This window comes from Branchiostoma lanceolatum, chromosome 1, assembly GCF_035083965.1.
Source record: "Branchiostoma lanceolatum isolate klBraLanc5 chromosome 1, klBraLanc5.hap2, whole genome shotgun sequence".
NCBI classification, from domain to species: Eukaryota; Metazoa; Chordata; class Leptocardii; order Amphioxiformes; family Branchiostomatidae; genus Branchiostoma; species Branchiostoma lanceolatum.
The window spans coordinates 16,010,444-16,019,996 of NC_089722.1; the positions used below are offsets into that span (position 1 = coordinate 16,010,444).

General features: G+C 41.7%; 1 long non-coding RNA gene across 1 annotated transcript; it reads right to left on the reverse strand.

Moving 5' to 3' along the window:
- Positions 1-605: 605 nt before the first annotated feature.
- Positions 606-5,311, reverse strand: LOC136437530 (uncharacterized). Its single transcript, XR_010756201.1, has 3 exons — positions 3,232-5,311; positions 2,433-2,546; positions 606-1,994 (listed from the first exon to the last, which is right to left on the reverse strand). It is a non-coding gene; the product is annotated as an uncharacterized lncRNA (long non-coding RNA).
- Positions 5,312-9,553: the final 4,242 nt, after the last annotated feature.

The window sequence follows — 9,553 nt, forward strand, 5'->3', positions numbered from 1 at the left end:
AAGGCACTCGGGGTCAATGACCTGTAGGTCATATGTAGTATTGAAAGTGACAGAAGTGGCAAATATTGTCAAGAAAGCCCAAAATAAATCGTTTTGAATATATGTATGCCAATAATGGGAATGTAGTCCTTTAAATATTTGTTCAAGCCACATATACAGCAAATTTCAGGTCATTCGGTTGAAATACAAGGGCGCAGGAGGCCAAGATATGCTAAAAATAGCCTAAAAACCTCAATAAAATCACTTTCAAGGTCAATATCAAAAAAAGGAAAAGAACGTACATTGGTTTTTGCCTACATTACCTCTGTACCAAATTTCAGGTCATTTGGTCAAAAAATGACAGAGATGAATCGATTTGAAGATTTGACAGGAGAAGAAACATGAGAGAAAACAATATGTTGAGCCATACTTATGGCTAAACATAAATAGCAATATAGAATGATTTTGTATTCATGTATACCTTTGTTTTACCTTACATTTGTATTTCGACATTGTTGTCAACATGCAATTAGCCTACGGGCATGAATTTGCAATAAACTATTATTATATTATCATTAAAAGAGCGTCATTCGTCATCAAGTTTATTTGTGTCCTCTTCCAAGCCTCACGTTCAAGGTTTGTTTTTGTTGCCGTTAGAGTTCAAACTCAGCGAAACTTTCTTATCACAGATGGTTGAAATGTGGACATTTCGTGCTTTGGCAGCAGAACATTTATCCCCGGAGCACAGCGTTTTCTCAAACAAAGCAAGTCAACCGGACCATCTCATTGTTGAATTTAAGTGTCTGCTTATTTTGCAAAAGCGAAAGGAAGGTTTATGTAGACAATTGATAAAACAATCTTACCCTAGGACTACGCACTTATGCGTTTTCCATCCGTTTGACAGCTGTGTGAACGATAACGTTATTCTGCGCCGTGAACTACGTACACAGTTGACGACCACTTTTCCGTGACAAGATACAGGCCTAGTATGCCAAGCAGTTGATGATATTTGCCCATTTGGTTAGCCTCCGTTGCAGACTCTCCATGGCTGTTTTCTTATAAGTTACCGTTTTCCTATTACGTTTTTATCTTCTTCGCCGAGAAGATTATGTTTTCGGTTACTCCAGCTGTTGGGTGGGTCTATATGTATGTCAAGAGCATAACTCGAGAAACCTTTGATGGATCTTCATGATTTTTGTAGGTGTGTAGTGGTTGTGCAAAGGAAGGTCAAGTTCGAAAACCGTTCACCTGGCGTTTTCCAACGGTACTGCAGCGGACTTTGCATGTTTGTGTGTTTGTATGTAGGCAAAAAAAGTGACGGAAACGTTGATGGATCTTCATGACTTTCAGTAGGTGAGAAACGGTTGTGGGAACGAAGGTCGAGTTCGAAAATAATTCTTATTTTTTTCTTATCACGGGCTAGCAATAAGAAAAAAATGTAAAAAGAAATCGGTAACTTATAAGAAAACAGCCGAAGGGTGTCTGCAACGGAGGCGACCATTTGGTCAACAAAACCTGGAAAGGTATATTCTAGTCACCAGTCTGTCTGGCGCTTTGCCTCTTTGGCCGTCAAAAACGGTCTGTGCATGTCTCATTGCTGTGATGATATGAATAAAGGCGCGCCTATAATGTTAGTGAGACTAACAAGGAACGAAGAAAATGTGACTGAAAAAAATCGTTATATTCGTACTATCCATAGCCATTTTTGCACAAGTGAGAATACATTCTCATCAAATTAGTATTTTTGCTTTTGCAAAAGGTAGCTATCATTTCAGAATAAAGTTACATATATGTTATTCAATCTACTTGTAAGGGACATTGTATCTCAAATTGTCAGCAGTCTATGCAGTCCCCCTGTTATGTATAACAAAAGTGTCCCCTGTTATGTATAACAAAAGTGTAACATTATATGAAAGGAGGCCTGGTACTTGGTGCTTGATACTCCAGTCGCTTCCACTGAGTTCATGGCAACGTTCGCGGGACACTTTTTATGACAGGTCGATGATGATGATGACCTGTTGACAGAATGGTGAATCGTTGTGTTTTATCTTCTTAGCTTGTTTGTGTTGCTGTTTTAAAACAAAACCCGCTGATGCACGAAAGCCACAATGTTGAAGACAAATGTTACCATATGTGTGGGATAGATAGCAGGGATTGACACCGTCATCGGCAGTACAGGGAGACGTTCTGTCGGGTAAGTCTGTCTTAAGCCCCCCTCTCACTGGACCCGCGGTACGCTGGCGGCGTCGCTGCGGCCGATCGAATTGACAAAGCACTCAACGAATTTCATCGACAAAAAACGAATCTTTTAAAGCTTTGTGTGTCTTGTTGTCTTTTTGGTCATACTTTGGTCACGTTTTGAATGATATAGTCAAGGGTAACACAAATCCAGTTTAGGACGCAGCGATCGACGCCGCCAGCGTGCCGCGGGTCCAGTGAGCGGGGGGCTTTACCTCTTTTAATAGCAGATCAGGATAAGACCAAGGCCAGTGATATGGAAAAACGGCAACACTCCGACGGCGACAACAAAGGCAAGGCACAGATGGAGCTCCATGTTGTGTTGGAAACTAGGTAGAAAGGCAGTAAAAGGTTAAATAGAACTCAGACAAAGATATTTCGTGCGCGCCTATAGACAATAAAAGGAATTTATGATCTGTTAGAATAGTCTAGCAGAAGATAGCCTCCATAACAGGCTCTCCGGGCCTTTTGGGGGGCCTTTTGCCGATGGCTTCTTTTTGTACCGGGTCGTTTGTGCAGCCGGCCCTGTACCGGCCTATTGGTTACAGTTTATGATGCCTGAGTATTAGACAAAGGGCTAACGACAGCTGCTGAGAAGCATGATATAATCCAAACTTTCTGAACACACCCTCCTGAGCAGGCCCGATATCGCTCGGTACGTTACCTCCCATACCGTCCCTGCCATTTCAAGCTTGTAAAATCGCTTCTGTCACCACCAAAACAGCTTTCAGCCAATTAGCTGGTTTGCTCCAGCCCATCTTGTGCAAACCCGCAAAGGTCGCTGGGAAGCTATCAACCAATCCGGTTACGTCTTACATCGCTACTTTGGGTTCAGAGCAAAATAACGGCTGTTTATGCCAAATAAGGCTAGCTCATTAATTATTCAGGAGTAACTGTCAGTAAGGTCGCTAGAAGCCAGAATACGGGCATGGAATAGCAGGGTCGATGCGGGAGGTAACGTACCGAGCGAGTCGGGCCTGCTGAGGAGGGGGGGGCAGGGAGGATCAGAATTACCTGGTGGAGCGGGTGATGAAGTACACCATCGCTGAGAGGGTAGCCAGAGAACAGGCGTAAGAGTTCAGGATTGTTCTCTGTAATATGGATACAAACATATATATCAGGAAATATAAGCGAGGCGCCTACAAATAGGTGTTATATATAGGACCTGCTGATTGCAAAGTCTATACATGCACACATTTGTTGTCAAAAATACAATACAATACAAATACAATACAATACAATACAATACAATACAATACAGTACAATACAAGTGTACTATTTAAGCGAATCAGTATTACTTAAATTTGGAATTTACCCATTTTGTTAAGGTGTACGTAAATGAAAAACATTATCTATTGCAACGAAGACGTAAAAAATCAACAAGACAGGCAATGAAATCATTGTCACGGTGACGGTGGCCTCTAACTAAAGGTGGCTAGACATAAGAAGACTCAAACCTGGAAAACAGTTGACTAGATGGATGTTCCTGTCAATAGTTCTTACGACTGTCGACAGGAAGTTCCTGTCATGAAAACATCGCCAAAACATCGCCAAAAAATTAGGAACGTTCATTTAACAGATTAAATATCCCGCAAAAACGGTAGTTCCCTTTTACATATACATTGCCCAATATGCGTCTTAAAACAGCCTCAGTATGTGGAGTTTTTCCAACAGATGTAAGGCAAAAAGTGGTAACGTTACTTTGTACAGTGGCATCGTGTGGCTCAATCGGTAGGGTGTTTCGCCCAGAACCAAGAGGTCCCGGGTTCGAAACCACTGGTATGCCCCTTGGGAAAGGCACTTTACACGACTTTCCTCACTCCACCCAGGTGTGAATAGGTACCTGACTTCGGTTAGGGAAGGTCGTATTGAGGTCACCTGCTGGCGCCAAATGGCAGCCGCCCAGAGCCTTGCGACAGTTCCACAAAGTGCAAGTGTGGAGCAAATATGTATCTGTTGGGTATTATGTGATTGTAAACCCTGCAGCAATTCAGCACTGGCTGCCATTGCACGGGTAATTTCTGAACAATAAACCATTATTGCAACAGATGGACATTGCGTGCTTTTCGATAGGACAAGAAGGTTTAAAATTCGCTTTTAATCCTCGATCCCTTTCTTAATTAACCTAACTTTGGGGAATGCGTTGTCCTGTACATCGAAGACACTCATGTTTCGTTCCAAGCCGCGTGGGAACAGTCCGGAACAAACTGAAGTAAAATGGAAAGTTGGGGTAGATGTTTCTAGTAAGCATGTAGTGTTCAAGTGCGCAAATATTGTTAACAGAAATATGCTTAAGCAAGAAAAACAAGGGTTGCATACATATCGTGATAAAATATGCCTTCTAATGCTTCGGTCCCATTTCCAATTCGAGGCCCGGCCGGGCTGTTTGCGAAAACGCACAAAAAACAATGCATATCAAGAAAATACACAATTAACATGTATGGTTAGGAGTAATTTTTTTACGTTTTTTGTCTTTTGTTGTCTTTCATATCATATTTTCCGTTCCCACAAGCTGCCCGGCCGGGCCCCGGATTGGAAATGGGACCGAAGCATAAGATGCCCAAACTGCCTCTATAACTTACACATAGGACTCAGGAGGTCACGGGATAGGTAACAGATAACGTTAGTAGTAAGACAGACTTACCCGACAGAATGTCTCCCTGTACTGCCATTGGTCAGTCACAATGGAGGCTACAGATAACGTTAGTAGTAAAAGACAGACTTACCCGACAGAACGTCTCCCTGTACTGCCATTGGTCAGTCACAACGGAGGCTATGGATATCACCAGGAGAGCTGGAGTGGTGTTGCCACACGAAAGAAGTAAGGTCAGGAATTTTGCGAAGCCTCTCAAGGTCGGCGAATGGCTGGCACGCAGAATCACCAGAACGACAAATGCATTGGCCAAGACAACGCCGGTGCCGATGAGGACCTCAAGTGTAGATTGTACTCCCGGAGGAAGGGTTGTACTCCCAGGTGGGGATGACATGGTGTTCGTACCCGACTCTTTCGTTTGAAGAATCAACTGATACAGTAGATGTTAAGACGGTTACGGCCCAGGCAGTGTTATCAGAAGATTCGTACTGTCTTGTAGAGTAGTGTAGAGTACGTGGTGGTTCACTCGAAGAACCAGAAAACAATGTTTGATTGCGAAGATTAGACAGACAATATACATGTAATCTCCTTGCAACGAGAGCTCTGGTAAGCTCATCTGGTAGCACTTGACTTGGCAAAAGGTGTCTAAGACAGAACAATGGCACCATGCCATAAACAGGTCTTTTGGAGATTAAAACTATATGGTCTTGCGCACTGCTCGGATTGGTCAGTTGACTGATGACATCAAATGACGCGAAAGATATAATATCCGGCGCCAAGTTTCAGCCATTTTATATTTTTAGCAGCGTTATTTTTTTCCGTTTTGACGGGCTCTACCTCCTGAAAGAATTGAAAACAAGCGTAGGAATTATTTACTTCTGAAAGAAGAAGACGTGATATGTGTACTAGAGCACAGGGGGAGCTTCCATAGTCGTTCCATTGACGTTCAAGGTAAAGTCAAGAGCTGCAGAACGCCAGGCAACATTTCCTTCGGTGTGTAGTAAGATAGGAAGCCATAAAAGCTAGGTGTTGCCACCAAAGTTACCTTTATTGCATAGTTTTCCTACTTCTCTCCGCTCAACAATAGAAAATATATGGGCTGCAATCGGGGCAATCGACGCTCTTTCCCTTTGGGTGTCAAGAGCACCACTATGCGGATTACGAAAGAATGGCACATGAATAACGTTGGCAATATGATTTTGCATTAGATATTTAAGAGCGACTCCTAGCAGTCAATAAAATAAATGCAACACATTGACTAGAGCTTCATAATAGCTGCACATGGATTGGTCAATAAATTCTACATTGACCAATCAGCATACAACAGTGTCTGATGTGCGGGAATGTCGACAGTATTATCCGTATGTATACCAAGAGAACCAATCAGCTTTCACATTACCCTGAGACCGCACAACACAGTATATATTCGCCACTGAAAGGTAACAAAAATAGTACGACCGAAACCTTTGAACCGTTTATAAAAACTTAAACATGAAAGCCAGCGAGGCATTGAATTTAATGCACAGTAGTATAATAAGTCGGCTTTTAGATCGTACGAATATTAAAGATTATAAAGTTTGGCCAGTCGGCGTACAAATATGCGGACCTTTACAGCTAACTGCTGGGGTGAGCTGGCAGAGGGTGTCGGGATGTAAAATAATAATAATAATAATATCAGGTGTATTTGCAGCCAGTGCCACAGACAGGTACCCATTGTGTAGGGTAATGAGGCTGTTTAACGTGTTCGAGGCACCTCCTCGAGCACGGGACCCCCGTTTTACGTCCCTCCCGGAAGACGATTTCGTGGAAAGCTTCGTGAGGCTACAGCAATCCGGACGTCCTTGGTTGGTCCCCCATCCAAGCACTGTCCGGACCGCGCGTTGCTTAACTTCCGAGATCGAGGGATCGGGTGTATCCAACGCGCCACAAGAACTATATTTTGTTCGTTTATTGTTATGTTTTCGATTGTAACCTCAAATTCAGCATCTTGATTTGTCGTGCCTCTCCAGGGCACCATATTATAGTTTTATCCGCGCCTGTGTCGTCACGTTGTGGTCCTTAACTATAGAAATCACCATAGGCGAAAAACTGCGTTCTGCTGCCTTTACAGGTTTAGTTGCAGTTCTACTTCATGCCGCTATGTCACAGTGGCGTCCTTGAACCGCAGCGAGTTGCTTGATCGAAATGGCTTGAACGCTTTCGCTAATTAGCTTTGTAAACGGCAATTAAGTACCCTAACAGGCTAGATGAGGATTCTGAAAGTGGGCTTATATGTATATGAACGTTAACATGTGTTCACTATTGAAATTAATACTAGTGTGCAACATCAGCATTTCAGCGGAATAAGTCGGCAGAACTATTACCATAAACTATTGCTATGGCACTAAAACAGCAACGCATAACATACAAAATACACTTTCCTTATAAAACAACAACATACATTAAAGGTGCCCTAAGCGATTTCAGGGGGTAAAACTTGAAATATTCTGGGGAAAACAATTTTGTGTTGTGAGATTGAAACTGACATTTGCTTCCCCATTCTAGCACATCTGCATCATTATTTCAGACTTTGGGCATTTAAAAATAGCACAGAAGCAAGCCACAAAAGGAGTATTTTATTTATTGGGTCCCCCCAAAAATTAGCCCAGAATCCAGCCGTAACGGTTTCCTGTCGACAATTTTCGGTAACTTCCGGCCGCGTGACGTCACAATGCCCAAGGACATTGAGCCATGACCACGTGATTATTTCTTCGGATGCGTTCGGGATTTATCGGTCAGAATCGTGCATGTTCGGAAGATTTGAAATGATGGCTGGCCTCCAAGTGCTCAGATTTTCAATGAGTTACCACCACACAACGACATCACATTTTTGCTCCATGGTGGTCGATATGTGATGGTATAGTGTTATCTAAACTTACTATGGACAGAAATCAGAAAAAAATTGATTTTGAATATATGACTTTCAGCGCCCTAATATTGCTTAGGTTGCCTTTAACTAACTGCCACATCTAGATGAATACATTATGCTAATAGTTACCATAGCATTCACCGTTGCATTCACACCATACGGTTAAAATTTGGTATATTTCTTGACAATCAGACAAAAACTGTTGCATTTGTTCAACGTGCTATTGTTACACTAATTACGATTGAGATTATGACGAATAGCCCTTCAGAAAGTGACAATTTACAGGAAATCACCATTGGTAAGATACAAAGAAAACATATCATCCATAACCCAATATCCCATTGCTTTTTTTGCCAAATTTCTTGTGTAATTCTTGCTTTTACATGCATGGTCGCAGTTTCAAGTTAAAGGTCAAACATACCTAAAAACTTCAAACCCCTTTGCGAGTCTTTTGTGATTTCCCTATTCCCGAAAAGGTCGAAATTTGGCAATTTGACGGTCTCCTTTGTCACTTTTCTGGATACGGCCGGGAGCGATACTGCAGATAAGGCTCCAATAGGGTATATACTCCCGTCTTATAAGATATGAAAATATCAAAGGCATTAAGCTTAGACCATTTAAAAACTCGACCAAACAGGTATGAAAGTCTTCAAATACATGTAGGATGACATGTAAGACTTTTGAAATCACGCGTCTCCATACAGGACCGATTTTTAGATACGGGGGATGGAGCTCATATCACGCCTATCGAAGCGCCTCCTTTATTCATACATATTTCCAGTTTAGTCCATTAGTGGGTTAAGGGAATATATTAACTGCATCCACTTTCCCTAAAGTAACTTGGCCTTGTTAACTAAAACTCAAATTCACCCGCTGTTATGAATAAAATGACAGAGAACTGGACATCAGACCACAGAATGATATCACAGACACTAGCCTTCAAACTGTACGTTAGTTGAACAGACAGGTTTGCTTAAAAGGCTGTACATGTTTGCAGCAGTCTAGAAATTTGCCTGAAATTACCTGTTTATATTTAAAAAAAACGTAAAATATGATTTGATAAAGAACCCCAAAACGTCAAAACATGTTTAATCTACCATTCAGAATGGTAGATTAAACATGTTTTGACGTTTTGGGGTTCTTTATCAAATCATATTTGACTATTTTTTTATATAAACTGGTAATTTCAGGCAACATAGGACAAGAACCATATACAATTTTCAGTAGGATAGAACCTATAGTCTATAATTTATAGTTTACAGGTACAGTCTGTACAGTATGTCCTTCTCATATCATTTCAGGGTCTAGTGTTCAGATATTTATCATATGAATAGCGGATGAACAGTCAAGGCAAAACCAAAGTTGTCGGAGAAAAAAAGGATAAGATTTCCAAGCAGATGTTGGGATGAAAGATCATAATATTTTCCGAGTCACAGCCGGGCTTCTCTGACAGTCCCTAACCCCATATGAGTGGAGTAATAGTTGAGTAAAAGTCCAAAGTTCTTGAGGGACGCGAATGGTATCCACACATACCCTAAAGTTACTCATTACGGACTAGACTTGATGTGGACATGAATATAGGAGGCGCTTCGGCTGATATGACATGAGCTCCACTCACGCACTTAGAATCGACTCTTTCTATGCCAGCGTGTGCTTTCTTTGAACAGTTCAGGTCATCTAAATGTAAGTAAATACTTTCAGACCTGTTTGGTCGAGTGTTCATGGGCTTTTAGCATATATACTGCCTTGAATAGTTTCGCGTTTTTATTAGACGGGAGTAAATACCCTATTGGAGCCTAATCTGCAGTACCGTTCCCGGCCGTATCGTGAAAAG